The sequence below is a fragment of the Oryzias latipes genome, chromosome 21 (assembly GCF_053564925.1).
Source record: "Oryzias latipes strain Hd-rR chromosome 21, Olatipes_Hd-rR_3.1".
Taxonomy (NCBI): Eukaryota; Metazoa; Chordata; class Actinopteri; order Beloniformes; family Adrianichthyidae; genus Oryzias; species Oryzias latipes.
The window spans coordinates 6834398-6854104 of NC_136257.1; the positions used below are offsets into that span (position 1 = coordinate 6834398).

The 19707-nt window shown below is 41.1% G+C and overlaps 1 long non-coding RNA gene across 1 annotated transcript; it reads left to right on the top strand.

The window, feature by feature from the left end:
- Positions 1 to 4728: 4728 nt before the first annotated feature.
- On the top strand, positions 4729 to 17799 carry LOC144988880 (uncharacterized). Its single transcript, XR_013652939.1, has 4 exons — positions 4729 to 5212; positions 9299 to 9444; positions 10541 to 10644; positions 16824 to 17799. It is a non-coding gene; the product is annotated as an uncharacterized LOC144988880 (long non-coding RNA).
- The last annotated feature ends 1908 nt before the right edge of the window (positions 17800 to 19707 follow it).

The window sequence follows — 19707 nt, forward strand, 5'->3', positions numbered from 1 at the left end:
CAATAAGACATCATCACTGTGACATTTTACAAAAACGCAAACTGTTAAGCTGGGAGAATTTCATCAAGTATGCAACACTATGCCTATTCTATAAAATCATTTACGGTCTGTCATCCCCTCCACTCAGTCAGTTTGTTAAAATAAGATCCTCCCAAAGAGTGACTCGAGGGTCGGGTCAACAAGACTGTATCGTTCCTCTGAGGAGAAGTGCCTTCAGCCAGAGCGCCTTCTCCGTAACAGCAGCACAGGAATGGAACTCTGTCCCTCACATCATAAGACACATCACCACATAGACTCTGTTTAAAAAGAACCTAAAAAACTGGCTCATATCACAGCAAACATGTTCACATTGAACTGGATTAACACCTGCCCTTCTTCCTCCCCTCTATCACCTTTGTGTCTTTTATACTTGTTTTTTATGTTTTCACTATGTGCATGTTTTTATTAGTATATGTATTTTATAGGATACTTTAATTGTAAATGTATATTTTTAATTAATGTACTTAATTGATGTTTTTAGGTTTTTAGGTTGACAATTTTTAACACCTGTCCGGGGACTACAGATGAAAAATAGCCTTTGGGCTAATTCTGGTGCATTGCAGTGATGCTTTTAATGTGCACTGTCCCTGTTAAATAAACGAATAAATAAATACTAACTCCCCCTTCAGAATCACTCCTACCCTATTTCTCTTCCTATCAACTCTATGATAGAACAGTTTGTATCCTCCTCCAATACTACGTGCCTTGCTGCCCTTCCACCTTGTCTCCTGCACACACAGTACATCTATCTTCCTTCTCTCCATCATGTCTGCCAGCTCTCTGCCTTTCACTGTCATTGTGCCAACCTTAAGAGTCCCTCTTCTCAAACCTATGTAACTGCCTTTTCCCTTCTCTCTCTGGCCACGGACCCTTGCCTCCCCTCTTTCTTCGACCAACAGCAGTCACATTTCCACCGACACCCTGTAGGTTAACAGCATCGGTGGCAGTCGTTGTTTAACCTGGTGTTGTGGATGATTTGCATGGTTATTTTGGCAATTTTTACGCTGGATGCCCTTCCTGACACAACCCTCTCTATTTATCTGGGCTTGGGACCGGCACAGAAGTAACTGGCTTGCAACCCCTGTGGCTAGATTGCCTAAATTAAAGTAAATAAACGCAGAATTTCTGGCTGCGATACAAACTGCAGAGGGTCCAGAGAAGAGCTCACCAATTGTCTCATTTGAGCCAACACCAGCCACTCCAGCACCTTCATCACATGCAGGGCCCGCCCTGGTCTTCCAGGGGCCCTAAGCGAAATTTAATTTGTGGGCTTTCTAACTGATGAGAAGCACCAACAAAATGCAACTGTTGTAATATAAATGAGATCTCTATTAATACAGTTTGTGAATGTTTTATTGTTGCTGCTGAATACTTGAATACAGTATATTTCCTGCATGTTGGATGCACATTAAGTGGTGCCAAACTAATTTTACAAGTGAAAAGAAAAAAATATGAATGACAAATGGATATAGATATATATAATTTTAATGTAACAGTTGGCACTCAACAAATGACATTCACAAAACTCCAACTTAGTAAAAACAGCAACTTAATAGAAAATCAAATATCAATAAAACAATCCAAAATAAAGAACACAACAGCTCAATGAGGGTGGTTTTGGAAAGTCACAGTCTTTTTCATTCTGAAAAGTCCTCTTTGCCACAAATCCATTCTTACTGGATCAGAGAGTGTGGTTGGCCATTCAGCTGGACCAATTGGATTTGAGGTAGGTGGAATTTTGGATACAGTAGGCTCATCTTCCATACATGTCTCTCTTGGAGCCTCTGGAACATAAGATACAGAACTTCAACAAAAGCAAACAGTGAAAAGTCAAACAGTCTCATCAAATCTACATAACAGTTGCTGTGACGGTGGGAGCAGAATGTTGGAAAGAAGTGCCTCCACTTTTGTGTGTGTGTATGTGTGCAAATGTGTGACTATTTTTCAAGTAATAATGAAACAGTTAGTTTGACATAGGTTCCATATTGGCAAGATTTGAACTTACCAGCAGCAGCATCAACATTTTCCCTTTCAACAGAAGATGTGGTGACAGGAGTTTCTTCTGCAGCTAAAAAACAAGAATTATTATTATACAATAATCAATGATAAAGCTAATAAAATCACTATAGCAGAATACTACTAATAATATAATGGCTCATTTAAAATCTGTGTGCAGGTTTTTCAGAATGCGTCAGGCCGGATGCCCTTCCTGACGCAACCCTCTCAAAGCAACCGGGCTTGGGACCGGCACAGAAGTAGAGAAGGGAACAGGGATTCAGATTTTTTTTTATGATCTTTTTATATATTTGAGAGATTTGTTGGTTGATTGCGTATTTGCACAAGATTATATTTATTTATTTAATTATGAACAACTTGGGACTCCATATTCCTCAGCTGCTGTTTATAAAAAAAAGGGGCTATACAGACACTGTTTTTTAAATTACTTTACAAGCCATTAATATAACCTTAGATTACACCTTCAGTGATGTCAGGAACATCTTGGGATGTGGATGCTGCACCACCTCCAATACTTTTTGATACTTTTTGAGAGCAGAAGAAACTGTTCAAAACATCATCATTATGTAAAACCAAAACTGCAAAATACAAATAAGAAATAAATGTACCAATTTATAAATAATGAATGAGAACAATAATTTGAGTATAAATGGAAATATAAGCATGTATACACTTCTTTATCTATTATTTTGTATGCTCATTATTTTAAAATTAGTACATTTATTTTCTTTGTCATTTATAAATGAGAACATTTATTTCCTATTTGTATTTGGCAGTTTTCATTCTCCATAATTCATGCCAATGCAAGATTTTAAGACACACTGATTGTTGGAAAGTCAGACTACCTGGCCTGCTATAACAGATAAACAACAGTTTTTATACTGACATAAACTAGAAAATGCAGAACGCACCAAATATGTGTAGCAAAACAATTAAACAATACGATAACGTAAGTTAAAAAATTTATCAACCATCATACCATCATTATTTACTTGTCTCACCTCACCGCCGTTTTGGAAAGTCATGTCCGACCTCATGATCTTGGAAACTTGGGTATCAGAATTATTTTCGAGTTTCCCTGGAAATTACGACAAACTGGGTCATTCATGATTATGTGCAAACTTTGCTTCGAATCGATTAGTATTTTACGTAAATCGCGCAGCTGCACAGAAAGGTTGGATAATGTAAAAAATATGGCCCTAACATCCTCCAAACTTACCTTGTGATTGATGTTTAAGTTCTTCATCTTTTTTCAGCGCCTGATGGATAAAGACTCTGTAGCATGAAGTTCTCTTGTTGTCGCTTTGATCAATGTGACAAATGTGCTCGTTTTTTTTTCTTTTTCCCAACTTTATTGAAACAAAATGCGCTCGTTAATGCACATTGTGCCAAGCTCAGATGCAATGATGTTGACCAATTGTTGCTAAGAGTGGCGTAACGTCATTATTTGGGTTGCCAGATTGGTTCAGGTGTGTTGAAGGGTGGGATCATCAAAGTGCAGGCAACATTCTCTTGAACAACATTTAGAGTGCACGTTGGTACGGAAATGGGTTGCCAGATCTGGGTCTTTTTTAATTTTATATTTTTCGCCACTTCGGGGCCCTGGTGGTGACGGGGGCCCCACGCGGCTGCGTATTTCGCGTACAGGGAGGGCCGGCCATAATCACCTGCGAAGTGAGGGCAACTGGAAGGAAATCTCTGGGACGAGATGAAGATGTCTTCTTCGGTACAGGGACCAGGTGGGAGGTCTTCCAGAGGAGCGGCACCCTCTCCAGTCTGAGGCTCAGGTTGAAGAGATGCTGGAGAACCGCAATATCCACAGTTCAGGCTGGTGGTGGTTGTGTAATATTTTCTTGACACAATTTAGTCCTCTTCGTACCAATTCAGCATGGTTCCAACACCACAGCCTACTTCAGTTTTGTTGCTGACCATGTCCATCCCTTTATGACCACTGTGTACCATCATCCGATGACTACTTCCATCAGAATAACACAGCATGTCAAAGCCAGAATCATTTCAGATTTGTTTCTTGATCATGACATTCATTTCACTGGACTCAACAGGATTTCATCTTTTCTAAATCCAATATGTACCTACCTCCCTGCTGTAAAATGGGTCATGGACACAGTAAACATGCTTATATTTTGCACATATTATTTTACACATTACAAATATTTTTTTTGCACATATCTTTTTTTGACATATATGGACGCATATATTCCCATTCAATGATCACGGAAAGCCCAACTCGTTGTTTTTCGATGTGCTGAAGATGGAATCCCAAAACGCTGTGGATTAATTTAAGTCTTCAACCAAAACAATTATTTAACTTTGATTTCTGTTTTATATACCAAAAACATAATGGGTCATTTTAAGTGAAATCAATGCATTGAGCGCTGCTTTCTGACAATATGAGGAGAAAGAAAAATACTATTTTTCTTCTTTTTTATTATTATTATAATTATTACAATTCTTATTATAATTAAGGCAGAAGTCAGAATCTGTGAAACTTTACTGAAGTAATTTCATCGGGGCGAGCAGCACGTCCAAAAATAACAAGTTGGGCTCACCCAAAGAGGGGTCTCCCTACCATGTTGGGGTGAGAATGTGTTGGTGTTTGTGTGTCTATACATTCATAACCATCTATTGTAACAGTAAAATCTGGTTGTCAGCTCTTATTTGTTTGCTCAGCTGCTGGACACTTAGAAGTTAGACGGAAAAAAAAGTAAAAGCTAAACTTAATAGAAATTTTTGTCTTACTCACCCAAGCTTCCTGTCACGATGCAACTTCTGTCACGTGACATTGACTTCCCATCATTTCAATATTAACCTTAGACATAAAAAGCTGTTCAGTACACAAGTCAGTCTGTAACACACTTCACACGTTCTTAGATTTTACAAATGGAAGCCATTAATGAAAATATTGAATTGAAAGATCCTGTCTGCCAGGTTTATGCATCAAATCCACCAGGTAAGAATTAACTCAATGATTAAACAAAATGAATTCACTTTATGGTTTTCTATTGAGGTTTCAGTTATAATTTTCCCCCTATAGCTTCCATCAGATCCAACAGGAGATGCTATCTCCGTGTTATTACATTCATGGTGATGCTGAGTGTGCTTCTTCTGGCTGGACTCGTCATTCTTGGCCTCCTCTGTAAGTATTTAACTTACAATAAACCAACTGTGACAATGAGTTTATCTTTTCTTTAACATTCAAGTCAGAAATGTAATTTGTTTAACCTTTCTTAAATCGTGGCATGTAAGACTGCATGATAATGTAGTGGTTTGCACTTTCATTTTAAATGGTTAAGCTCCAGCTGGTCCTTTCTGTGTGGAGTTTGCATGATCTCCATGCGTGTGTGTGTGTTTTCTCCTGGTTCTCCAGCTTCCTCCAACGGCCCTAAAACATGCTTCATAGCTGAATTGGTGACTCTAAATTCCTATTAGGTGTGAATATGGGTGAGTCTGTAATGGACTATAAATGGGTGTGACTTTTGGTCCTTCTAAAGTAGCAGCGATACGCACCAGCAACCCTTACAAGCAGGAACGGAAAACAGATGAATGGAAGTTATAATGTAGAAAACCTGAAACAATCATCCTGCAGTTTTGTATGGGTCTGTCTATGAGACGTTTTATTAGTTTCCATGTGGAAAACGTTTTATTCTACAAATAACTTCTGTACTGTCAAATAATAATTTTAATCATCGATGTGAACAGAAGACTTCAAATTGCGGAGATTAGCCCCGCCCACCGCGACCCGAGTAATTGGATTAAACGGGAGAAAATTTAAAATGATTATGAAAAAAATACAATGTACAGTTGGACAAATAGTGACTCAGGTGTATTTCACTGCTCTTCAGACTGAGCCGCTGCATCCTGACTCCGCTCTGCAGTGTTTTCTTATTTTGAAGCCCGCGGTGCAGCTGTGTTTGATCTGGAGAAGAATATAGTGAAAGTATATAGTGCGCTATAGAATATAGTGCGCTCTTTTTTCTATGGGTTTTAGAGAAACTCGAAATTGCAAGAGAATTTGCACGTACGTAATGTTAATTTGGCAAGCTGATTTACGTACGTGTACATATTAAACTGCAACGTTATTGACGCACAGGTAGAGAAGAAGCGGAGTGACTTTTTAGCCAATCAGAATGCAGAACACAATGCACGATGCAAATCCGTGAAGTAGCGAAACCATGAAAAGTAAACCGTGTTATAGCGAGGGATCACTGTACTTATTTAGTGCTTTTCTATTCACATTCACACACTGCTGCATCACAGCCGCCCCTGGTGTCAAAGAATTTCAAAGAATTCAGTAATTTCCGGTGGTCATAATTACTTCAAAATCTGAGGCATTACAAATATATTTTTCCCTAAAGTCAGGCTTGTTATGGTCTTAAATAGTTCTTCATTTTTCTTGCCATCTATTTGAGACTATCTTCAGTCTCACAGCAAAGAAGCCAATAATGTTTAGGGATGTGTTGACGAGGACTCTAAGGGTCATATCTCAGTTAAATAAAATAAGCTGCTTTTGAAACAAATCAGATTTAGTCATTCCTCTCACATGTATACATTCTTTAAGTGTACGGTAATTTATGATTTATTCCAGCTAAAAGGCTCAATGTTTACTTTTTAAAATCAGAATAAAAAAATGTATTTAAATATCTTGTAATGTGACAGATCAGATCTGTTTAGACATGCAAAGGTTGGTAGGGGATTAGATTGAAGGGGTTTTTAAATATAGAAAACTACAGTGAAGATCTCCAAATGTGGTAGATGCAGGAAGGCATGCACGTGAGAGATAAAACCGCAGATGACGGGATTAAAAAGTTTGGTGTAAGAGAAACCTAATTTTGTTGCTTTATACTTTTACATCAGTGTGATTGTCTCAAAAATCACGCAGACGGTTGGATCTAAAAGCAACAGATTTATTAGGTCAGCTAAAAGTCCACAAAGCTAAATCAGGATCAGGCAGGCAGGAGTCAAGAGGAATGAAACAGGCATGAAAGCGTCAGTGGAGAGACAGGGTAATCAGAGTTAGGGCGAGGTTTGGGGCAGGCTGCAGGCAAATGGAGACAGAAAGAGGGTCAGGAGACTGATGAGGTCCAAATATAATGCTAAGGAAGGCAGAATGGCACAAACAATACTTTGCACTGAGCTTCACTCAGTGCAGTGCTTAAGTATGCTGTTGTTGATTGAATGACTGGGAGTCAGGTGTGAGACATCCAGGAAGGGTGCGGTGGGGTTGCTGGGAACTGCAGAGTTGCTAGAACTCCTGTCGGAGACCAGGGGAAGAGACCGAGCTCCTACTTCTGACATAGCCATTTGCCAGGTTGGGTTACATACTGAGCTACGTCAGCCTTTATCATGGGCCACCAAAAGGAGGTGACGTCAGTGTTTGTGTGCTGGCCATACCTGGGTGTCCAGCTGTAGGTAAATCATGCACATTGGAGAACCCGTTGTCGATGAGACAGGGAAACGTACACCCTATCCAGACAACGGTGAAGCCTCTATGGCATTGATTTTAGACAACTCCATCATTATGTCTCACTGAACAGGAGCTAAGATCAATGATGAGGGCACGAAAGGTTCAGAATCAGCTTTATTGCCAAGAACAGTGGAATTTGATTTGATGTCTTGTGCTCTCGTGCAAAGTAGCAAGGTAAAGGATAAATAATAAAAAAGTAAAAAGAAAAGTAATATGAGGTAGAAATGGGAATAAATAGACATAGCTAAATAAGATACAAAAGAGTTCCAGTATGACAGTTTCTGTGTTCAGGAGTCAAAATATGTTCCTGCAGATACTAGAAAATGCCTTTAACAGGAACTGCTGAAAGCTGTTCTAACACATTTTTATCTGATCATGTAAATAAGTCTTCCTCATGCAGCAGTTAGGCATGGTGTAACACAGGGCTCTGTGCTTGGTCTAATGTGCTTTTATCTTTACATGTCTCTATTAGGTAACATTATCAGGCAGCACAGCATAGATCACACTTTTTTTTTCATAATCTGTCATTTTTGAAACTTCTCTAAAAAGAATTCAGCTGGTCGAACAAGCTACGTCCACAAGTCAGAACATCTGTGTTTTATTTGACCTGTTAGCGTTTATTGAAGCAGGACCTTAAGGAATTTTTATAAGCAACTATGAATATTGTTTTCTGAATTGAATAACTGATTCTATGATTAAGAAAAAAAATGTAACAAATCAGTCTCTAATTATTGAAGAAACATTGGTAACACTTTATATTAAGATTCCTTAATAAGCTTTGTTCATGCATTAACAAGCATTATAATAGAATTTTTAGAGTGTTAGTAAGACATTTATTAGTACAATAAGTCTAATAAGGTTTATTAAATTACTTAGTTAACATATTTACAAGCATTACTATTAGGATGTTTTTAAGATGCTAATGATACATATATTGGCATTATAGACACTGTGGAGTCATCTGCAAACTTGACGTAAACGTTGGAGCTGTGTGTCTGTGCACAGTCGTGGGTCAGCAGGGTAAAGAGGAGGGGGCTCAGCACACATCCTTGGGGAGCCCCCGTGTTCATCGTGATGGTGCTGGATGTGTTGCTGCCGACTCGCACCGCTTGTGGTCTCCCCGTCAGGAAGTCTAGCAGCCAGTTACACAGAGGCGTGTTGAGCCCCAGCTGAGCCAGTTTGTGAGTGAGCTGCTGGGGGATGATGGTGTTGAATGCTGAACTTAAGTCGATGAACAGCATCCTTTGTGAAGATGCAGCTATACCATGTAGCATTCCAATGGATTCTCTAAAAGAAAAAACTAGTAAACAAAACAAAAGATATGATGACTTCACTGATTTCTTCCTTAAATCATTTATACCTTTTTTGATTACACTTAATTTCAGTTTAATAATGATGCTTTGTCTAAAACACTTAAGTCTCAGAAATGGATGCATATTAATTACATCTTCTAATTAAACTAGAAGTATTCATTTGTCCAAAATGAAATTAAAGACAAACACTTCCTTATTGTTGGAGTTAGAGTACAGAACAAGCCAGATTCTCATATTGTTGCTGCTGCATAAAAATATATATGACATATGCTGAAATCATTTTTGACACCAATCAGGAGGAACAGAAAGTGAATTTCTATGAATCGCTACAGACCCTTTAAACCCATTGAGATTCAGACGCCGATGGATAAAAAGAAACATAATCTGCGTGTTTTAAATAATGTCTTAATATTTTGTCTTGTTTGGAATTTCCAATGTGTTCCAGGGAAAACAGGATGTCCTGAAAAATGGAGCAGATTTGGTTCCTCTTGTTACTTCTTGCGTGAAGAGTCTAAGACCTGGGATGAAGCAAGAGAGTTCTGCAGAGCCAAAGAAGCTGATCTGGTGGTGATAAACAGCAAAGAGGAAAATGTACGAAATTGTATTTTTGGTCTGTTTTGGATTACATCAAAGATCAACAATAACATTTAAGCATCCATGTGATTGGATTTGGATAGATTCTTAATTTAATTTAACTCCTAATAAAAGACTGAAGCAACTCCCTAGAACTGCATACATTTGAAAAAATGGGAATCAGTATTTTGATTGTCTTATCCACATCAGAAATCAGGTGAGGTTTTAACTTCTGCCAAAGAAAGTGGATTATTCAAGGAAATAAAGCCTGTTGTGAATTAGGCCTTACAATGTAAATGTATTTATGAAGTCAACCAGGAGCTCCTTTTTGTTTACCAGAGTATTCTAAACATGTGTGTTAAGTGAATGGTCCAATAAACAGCTGGGTATAGGTTATGTCACAGGAAATGATCAAAGCACAGAATAAATCTATTTAAAAAAGAACAACCTGGTTTCAGACCAGACTTAATCCCCGCTTAAAAAGCCACAAATTTCTCTAATTAACAGCTATTGATATTAAATATTTCTGAAAGCTTTTACTTTTAGATTAAATGTGGTTATTCGACTTAGGGTTTTTGTTTTGGTTTAGTTTCAGTGAGAAGTTTGGTCATCTTACCATTTATTAAAAATAGAAGACAGAGAAAATGTGGTCATATTCTGTAATCAGGTTTAATTCTAAACTCACTGTCACTCATACAAATTGATCATTCTTAGAAGGCTGATCACAGAACTGCCTCATGTAAGCCTGGAATCCTAGAACAAGAACACTTTTAACCTTTAGAACAAAGTTAAAGGAAATAACCTTGTCTGTAAATTATGTGTGTGTTGATATCATTTTATCATAGGCAGTTGTTTCAGGATCAAAATACATTTATCTAAAATGCAGAACACAAGCACATTTCAGATTAAATAAATAGTGCTTCAACCTGTAATGTAATTCAGTGTAATGGTAGTATATTTGATTATCTTTTATTTTTAATGTTTTCTTCCTGAATGGATTTAAATTTTAATGTGTTTGAATTATTGCCTTCAGTAAAGTTTTAACTTTTTTCAAACATCTAATTTGAAAACATGTTGACAACGTGGTGAACAACTTATGTTGTTTTTTTTGCAGGAATTTATTTCTAAATTGAAAAAGCAAGATGTTTGGCTTGGATTGTCTGACAGAGACTTGGAGGGGACCTGGAAATGGGTTGATGGAAGTTCTCTGACTCTGCAGTGAGTGTTCACTCTGGATCAGTGTGTGAATGTGTGTGTGCATGGGTGACTGTGACTGGAAAGGACTTTGGACCCTAAAGGAAGGTCGGTGCTACATAACCATACGCCATTTATTAATCAGACATCCACAACAAATAGTTCTTGTACACTAGTTTTTGCTCATCCAGATGGGACTGACCTGATGGTTGGTGTGTTGAATTGTCAGCCACATTACTGGGGTTTACATGAGAAGTGTCAGCAGTCTCCAAAGGTCCCCAGTTAGACAGTTCAGGCTCTGGTAAATCCAGTTCAGGTGTTGAGGTGGTACGTGCCTGAACTTCCAATCGTAGGAGTTGAAATTGGTGCTGGAGTGCTCTGAATCGTTTTTTCTGCAGAGCACTTTCTTCCCTTTGCCTGGCATCTCTGACTTCCTGCTGACTCATGTGAGAAAACGAAAGAGACCAGGTTTCCAACACTTGGCTCGTTGCCTGTGCCCTCAGAGCTGTCCTCCCCCTCTGGAAGCTCCATTTTCCTCCAGTTAAAAGGGTTGTCAGGGGCCGCTCTGCAGACTGAGCCACAGAACAAAAAATAAATTCAAGTAAGAGATTTTATGTCACCCTAAACAAAAATGGCATAGGCATAAATTTAAAAAGGTCAACTTAACAAAAATGTATCTGAGAGAATCAGGAACAAAAGCTCAAACCAACTGAACCAAAACTGACCCCCCAACAGCAAACATTAGGGAGATTTTATTCTGGCTCATCATACCAATGACACAATAGGGAGGGACCTACGAAAAAAAAACATTCAAAACCTAGATATGAACTAAATAAGTAAATAACTAGTCATTTAAAGCTTTAAAAAACAAAACTGAACATATTTCAATAATACAAACAATAGTCCAACTGAAAAATAACTTTGTTTTCCTCCTCCATCACCTCCAAATGTTCAGGAACTTGTACTGCTCCTCCCTTTGTCTCCTCTACAGGACCCGGAGAGAACTTAAAAGAAAAGAAATACTCAAGACAATTGGAACAAAATTAACCAAATGTGTGCACAAGTCATTAAGTCTATTTTGTTATTTAATGTGTAAAGTAAAATAAATTTGTGTACAAGTATAGATGGTTGACTAAGCAACAAATCTGAAGAAATATAACAACTGAATTTAACTGTGGAGCAGTGGGTTCTGCCCCCAAACAAACCACAAATGTTACGACACGAAAGCTCCTCAATAAGTGTGTGTGTCACGGGGATCCCCAGGGACAAAAACCCAAGAGCAGGAAAGACAAAAACTCAGATTCAAAATCCAAAAAAAGGGGCTTTTAATGCAGAGAGCAAAAATAGCAAACTCGAAAGAGCAAGACCAAAAAGACGCTTCGACACAGTACAACAGAAACTCAAACCTTAAATAGGAACCTAATAATAATGTAATGACATACACCTGTGAATCTCATAGCAGGCCTCAGGAAAGGGAGGGCCTCCAGGAGAGGTCACAGCAGAGCAAAAGAAAACCATTTCATAACATAACCCCCCCTCCCATGTCTGGCTACCAGACGGACGACGAGGTTGACCGGGATGGTCACGATGGAAGCGTATGACCAGGTCTCGGTCAACGATGAAACGGTCAGGGACCCATTGGCGATCCGCGGGACCGTATCCCTCCCAGTCCACAAGGTACTGTATTCCTCTGCCCACTCTTCTGGAGACGAGGAGTGTCTTGATGGTGTAAACCGGGCCGCCCGCCATCCACGAAACAAGGGGCTGGAGGAGACGCTGGAGCGGGTTTAAGAGGAGAGTCTCTGGCTGGCTTGATCTTAGTGACATGAAACACGGGGTGGATCTTTAGCGAGCGTGGCAGGTCCAGTTTCACAGCCACAGGGTTGATTACTTGAGTGATGGAGTAAGGTCCAATGTAGCGGGGCAGCAGCTTCTTGGACCTTCCTTTTAAGGGGACATCAGCAGAAGAAAGCCAAACCTTGTCCCCAACCTTGTACTTTGGAGCCGCAGACCGCCGACGATTAGCCACTCTCGTGAACCTCTCCTGGTTCTGCAGGAGTTCGTGCCTACATCTCCTCCAGGTTCGCTGACAGCGTCTCACGAAAGCTGCAGGACCAAGAGAGGAGGCCAACAGTTCCTGGTGGGGAAATAGAGGGGGTTGATAGCCGTAAGCTGCTTGAAAGGGGGAGAAACCAGATGAATTGATGAGGGTGTTGTGGGAATACCCAAGGAAGCTGAGATGACCAAGTCCTGGGGTTCTTGCTACACATGGCTCGTAAAGTTGTCTCCAGGTCCTGGTTGTACCACTTTACCTGGCCGTTGGTCTGAGGATGGAAGCCTGAACTGAGACTAACCTTAATCCCAAGAAGGCTGCAGAACTCCTTCCCGAAGGCAGCAATGAATTGTGGACCATGATCAGAGGTGATGTTCAGAGGAAGGCCATGTAATCGGAACAGATGACGAGACACAAGAATGGCAAGTTCCTTGGCAGACAGAAGTTTCTGTAGGGGTATGGCGTGCACTAGTTTGAAAAAAAACAGTCAATGATGGTGAGTATAACCATCTTACCTCTCGAGTAGGGATGTCCAGTGATAAAGTCCATGGCGACGTGAGACCAAGGTCTCGACGGCACAGGTAGGGGGTGAAGCAGTCCAGCAGGTGGGGTCCTAGGGATCTTGACACTAGCACATACAGGGCAAGCAGCCACAAAAGTCTTAATATCGGAGGACATAGAAGGCCACCAAAAACGTTGAGCCACAGGAAAACTGGTTCTGGTTACTGCAGGATGGCAAGCCAGGCGGGAAGAATGTCCCCACTTTAAAACTAGCATGCGTAATGATGGGGGCACAAACAGGCACTCAGCTGGACAGCCGGCAGGTATGGAGGCAGGATCAGGTACAGATGCCTTTACTTTGTGTTCCAGAGTCCAGCGAGTAGTTCCTAACACAAGGTGAGGGGGAACAATAGTAATGGCAACAGCAGACCCTTCAGACTCCTCCTCCCGTTGGAACTGGCGTGAGAGGTCGTCAGGCTTGACATTCTTGCTGCCAGGTCAGTAGGATAGTGTGAAATTGAACCGATCAAAGAAGAGAGACCACCTAGCTTGACGATAACTAAGACGCTTGGCGGTCCGGATATATTCCAAGTTTTTATGGTCTGTCCAGACCAGGCTTTGGAGGAGTGGGGCCATTGGTTGGAGCTCCCTCCAACCAATGGCCCCACTCCTCCAAAGCCAGTTTCACAGCCAACAGTTCTCTGTTCCCTACATCATAATTTCTCTCTGCAGGAGTGAGCTTGCAGGGATGGACTTTATTATCGGACGCCCTCTTAGACAAAACAGCCCCCACCCCAGACTCAGGCGCATCAACCTCCACAATAAGTTGTTTGGAGGGGTCAGGCTGAGTCAGAATGGGGGTCGTAGAGAAAGGTCTCTTAAGCTCAGTAAATGCCTTATCGGCATCCTCATTCCAGATAAAATGTACCTTAGCCAAAGTAAGCCTATGGAGGGGTGCAGCAACGCCACTGAAGCCTCTGATAAAGCGCCTGTAAAAGTTGGAAAATCCCAAGAAGCGCTGGAGCTGTTCACGTCCCGAGGGTATGGGCCACTTCAGAACAGCTTTGACCTTGCCGTTGTCCATCTGAACACTACCTGGGGAAACAACATGGCCAAGGAACCAGGTTTGTGTGGTGTGGAATTCGCATTTCTCTGCCTTGCAGTATAACTGATTCTCGAGAAGGCGCTGAGGACGGCTTGGACGTGCTGCACATGGGAATCGAGATCTGGTGAAAAGATAAGAATATCATCAAGATATATAAAGACAAATTTGTTGATCATATCCTTTAGAACATCAATAATTAAACAATGGAATATAGCTGGAGCGTTAGTGAGTCCAAAAGGCATGACCAGATACTTGAAGTGCCCGATCGTAGTGTTAAAGGCGGTCTTCCACTCATCTCCCTCCCTTATGCGGATCAGATGGTAAGGGCTTCTGAGGTCCAGTTTAGTGAAGACTTGGGCCCCACTTAACTGGTCAAAAGCGGTCTGTAACAGGGGGAGAGGATAAGTGTTTCGGATAGTGATATTGTTCAAACTCCTGTAAACAATGCAGGGCTGCAGACCCCCATCCCGCTTCCCCACAAAGAAGTAACCAGCCCCTACAGGAGAGGAAGATGGTCTAATGATGCCTGCCTGTAGACTCTCCTGCAGGTAGTCGTTCATAACCACCTGTTTAGGTGGAGACAGGGGGTAGATATGGCCCTTGGGTGGTTGGGTTCCAGGCAAGAGGTCTATAGCACAGTCATACGGGCGGTGGGGAGGCAGAAACCTAGCTCGGAATTTACAAAACACGTCACTGAGATCATGGTACACAGGAGGAACATTACTCAAGTTAGGAGGCTCTGGTGGCTGGAGAACATTCGTAGGAGTACGCACAGCGGCAGAGAAGGAACAGTTTAACAAACAGAAAGAGCTCCATGACAGCACCCTTCCAGAAGACCAGTCTAAGTGGGGGGTATGTTTGCACAACCAAGGGAACCCCAAAATAACCTGCGGCTTGAGAGATTCCACAACGTAAAAGCTCATAAACTCAGTGTGGTTTCCAGAAACCGAGACCCTAATGTTAACTGTCCTAGATGAAACTTTGTGAATGACAGACCCATTGATGGCACCAATAACTAAGATGGGAGACAGTGGTTCAACTGGGATTCTGAGTTTATTCACCACCTCCTGAGAAATCAAATCACCATCAGAGCCAGAGTCAATTAAAGTTTCAAATTCCTCTTGTGCTCCTGCACAGGCCACTAAGACTTTGGTAGAAGGACGTGAGGGTGAAAAAAAGGAGGTTTGACAGCTCACCAGTTCCCTCTTTGCAGGTGAACCCTGGTGTTTCCTGGGCAGTTACGTACAAAGTGTCCTGATTGACCACAATATAAGCAAAGTCCGTCTCCCATGCGGCGGCGTCGCTCTGCGGGGGTGAGACGACCACCTCCCAGCTGCATTTGTTCTGGGGGAGGAGGAGGAGGAGGACGAGAAGCCCGTCGTGGGGTGCTGGGAGGGAGCGAGGGAACTCCCTCCGGAGGCAGTGGGCGGAAGCCCAGGTGTTGCTGCGCTGTACACGGCTGCGCTCCCTCATCCTCCGGTCGATACTAACGGCAAGATCAATCAGCTCTTCCAAATCCTCCGGAATCTCCCTCGCCGCCAGCTCTTCCTTGACAACGTCGGGGGCCCTGAAGAAATACATCCACCAAGGCTTCGTCCGCCCACCGGGTGCTGGCAGCCAACGTACGGAACTCTACGGCGAAATCCCAGGCGCTGTGAGTCTCTTGCTTGAGACGTAGGATTTTGGATGCAGCAGCTCGATGAGGCGTGGAATGGTCGAATACAACGAGGAGTAGGGCGGAAAAAGCTCGGAAGGACCGGCAGATCTCGGCTCCACACTCCCACTCAGCCAACCCCCATCGCTTGGCCCTTCCGGTCAGGAAACTCAGAGCAAACACCACCTTGCTCTGCTCGGAGGGAAACTCACTGGGATTGAAATCGAAGTGTAAGCGGCAGGAGGTGAGAAACGCCCGACAGTCCTCAGGAGTACCATCAAATGGCTTGGGTTGACCTTGTCGGGTCTGACGGGGCGAAGACGAAGGGACGTGTTCCAGCCTTGTGAGACGCTCGTGGAGCTGTTGCAATGCCGGTCATATATCCACGCATCTCCCGGGCCAGGTCGGACATGTCCTCACCGGCGGTTGCCTCTCCTTTGGTGGAAGAACCAGGTAGGTCCCTCACATGTGTTCTTCCTGCTGCGTTTGACATGGTCGAAGCGTAATGTTACGGGGATCCCCAGGGATAAAAACCCAAGAGCAGGAAAGACAAAAACTCAGATTTAAAATCCAAAAAAAAGGGGCTTTTAATGCCGAGAGCAAAAACAGCAATATTGAAAGAGCAAGACCAAAAAGACGCTTCGACACAGTACAACAGAAACTCAAACCTTAAATAGGAACCTAATCATAATGACATACACCTGTGAGTCTCACAGCAGGCCTCAGGAAAGGGAGGGCCTCCAGGAGAGGTCACAGCAGAGGAAAAGAAAACCATTTCATAACAGTGTGAGTGTCAGTGTGAGTATGTGTATCCTTCTATCTTTGACAACTACAAATACTTATCTGACAAAATTGTCTGAATTAAATTCTCTTGTTCTCTGACCTGACAGGTTCTGGGCATCTGATCAGCCTGATAATATTGGTGGAGTGGAAGACTGTGCACATACCAATTTTGAGTTTCCGGGACTCTGGAATGATGTTCCATGTCAGTTTTCAAAGCAGTTAATCTGTGAAAAAGAATAAATGCTATTTGTTTGAAAAATCTTTATACATTTATTATTAAGATATAACCAAGATGTTTTAACCCTTCATATTAGATGCAGGGTACAAACTTAAATAATACTATTTTTTTTTTATCTGGCCGTACAAAAAAAAAAATCAGCTTTGAACTTTTCCAAGGCAATGAAAAAATGTAAGCGGCTCAGAAATGTGAACATTTAACTAACCAAGAATAAATCAGAGCAAGTTAAGTGACCCTTACTGTATTTTTCAAACCATGAGGTGCAGTTAAAAATGCTTGAATTTGTTCAAAAATAGATAATCGACTTCATAATCTGGTACAAATTCTGGCTGTATAGTGACCTCCAATTAATTTTCTGTAATAAGGAGCAGTGCTCAAAAATGTGTCAAATTGTTGGACTTAAACTATGAAGCTGCACCGCCTGATGGAGCGTTACAGCAACTGTAGTCAGGAGCCAGGCAGAGTGATACGTACCATCCTTCAACTGTTTGTGGTTGATTTAATGTTTGAGTTAGTCTACTTGACTTTTCTTTTTTCTTTATTACTTGCTTACTTTTTACTTTACAGTCTTTTTTATTATTATTAATAGCTTGCTGTTTTTCTTTAACCATAGAGCTACAGTGGGGGAGTAAAGGACCACATGTGGCTCCGGAGCCTCAGGTTGCAGATCCCTGTTTTAGACAATGACTTGCTTCTTGTGTTTTAGTTTTCTGAAATCCCGAATACATTTTTAATGGAAACAATAACGTTTTGTGGATTCTTTTATTTTTTTGTGTGTGTAAACGACACTAGAAAAAAATGCAAAGGTTTCTTTTGCTTCTTTTAATCTCAGAAGCTCTGTGAGTTTAGGATCAATAATTCACCTCAATGTGCTTTACTAAACACAGAAAGTTCAATGTAGCCACATACTTGGAGGCTATGTTCCTTTCAAACAACACATTTGTGCTTTAAAATGTCAGGAACTGATGGTGGAGGATCCAAAATGCAGGAGAGCAGGATTGGTGGCATACATTTAATCCTTGTGCTATCTTAGATGACCCCACCCTTGCATTGACGTGTTCTCCCTACCATGACAAAGGTGGATAGAGGTGGAAAGATTTCATGTTATCCATGGACTCCAGTGAAGATCACAAATCATTGAAAAAAAAGGTTCAGCGCACTGTCTAGTGGGTCTAGATGACCCAACTCCCAATGTTAAAGTGCCTAGGATAGCACAAGGGTTAAACATGTAGTTGCAGAGTTAGATAAGATCATTATTCTCTGACATTTCTGGTACATATCCTGTCTGTCCTGGGGGAGGATCCCTCCTTCATGTGGACACCCCTGAAGTTTCTTATTTTTTCCTGGAGTCTGTTTCATTTTTAGGAATTTTCCTTACGGAGAATGATGAGGGTCTAAAGGCAGGGATGCCCAGTTTAGCTCAGTCTGTTTAGTTTAGTAATTACCTAATAAATTCTTCTACTTCATGTTCTTTATGATTTCATGTTCTTATACAGTTACTAGTATAAAGCTTATTGGAATAACTATTGTTTTAAGTTTGGGCTATATTAAAAACAATGAACTGAATTAAAGTCATAGTAGGTAAATATGTGAAAAAAAAAGGCAAGAAAGAAAAACTCACTTGCATTCATGTTAGATCACTATAATTTGAAATAATAATTTAATAATTTTATGTAGCCTCGCACAGTTGTTGAGCGAGATCCTGCAACTCACATGAATATTTCATTGGAAATATGGAAAACCATGTTGTGAATGTTTTAGTCACCACTTGGAGCTCAGACCTACATTATCATGCAGTCTTACATGCCATAATTTAAAAAGGTTGAAGAAATTACATTTCTGACTTCAACTGAAAAGAAAAATCAACTTATTGCAGTCACATTTGGTCTATTGTAAGTTAAATACTCACAGAGGAGGCTGAGAATGACGAGTCCAGCCAGAAGAAGAACACTCATCATCACCATGAAAGTAATAACACCCAGATTGCATCTCCTGTTAGACTTGATGGAAGCTAAAGGGGGAGACTTAAAACTGAAACCACAATAGACAATATAAAGTTAATTGATTTTGTTTTATCAGTGAATTCACTCTTACCTGGTGGATTTGATATGGAGACCTGGCAGACAGGATCTTCAGGTTTAACATTTTCATAAATGGTTTGAACATGGCAGAAGAAGAAAAAAAAAAAGAACATGGCAAAAGAACCAGTGAATTTTTGGTGAATTTCTTTCTTTGTCGTAAAGAGCATTTTTAAAAACAAATAGGTTCATTAAATTGTATTTTTTATAAACTACAAAAGGCATGTCCAAAGTCCAGCACATGGGCCACATGCGGCTCACATTTAATTTTCCACCAGGCTCCTATCATACTTGACCTTCATATTTTTAAGGGCCAACTAGAGGAAAGGATTTGTTTGTTTCAGTGATCTAAACCACATTGCTTTGTACTTCTGAATTAAAATAACCATTTTTATTATTTTCCTGTTCACATGATTTACATTTAGCGTGAGCATTTGATGGCGTAACATTTCATGTGAACCCAAAGGTGTTTTTTTTCAGGCAGACTTTTTCTTTACTGGGAATTTCATGTTTGAACACCTGGAATCCAATAAATCCAATAGACCCTTGACATGATTACGAGTCCAGCAAGGTTCTTAGAGACTGCGGCGGCGGCGGCAGTGGTAGCGGCAACAGCGGTGGCGGCGGCAGCAGCTCGGCGGCGGCAGCGCAGCACAGTGAAGCTGATGGAGTCCT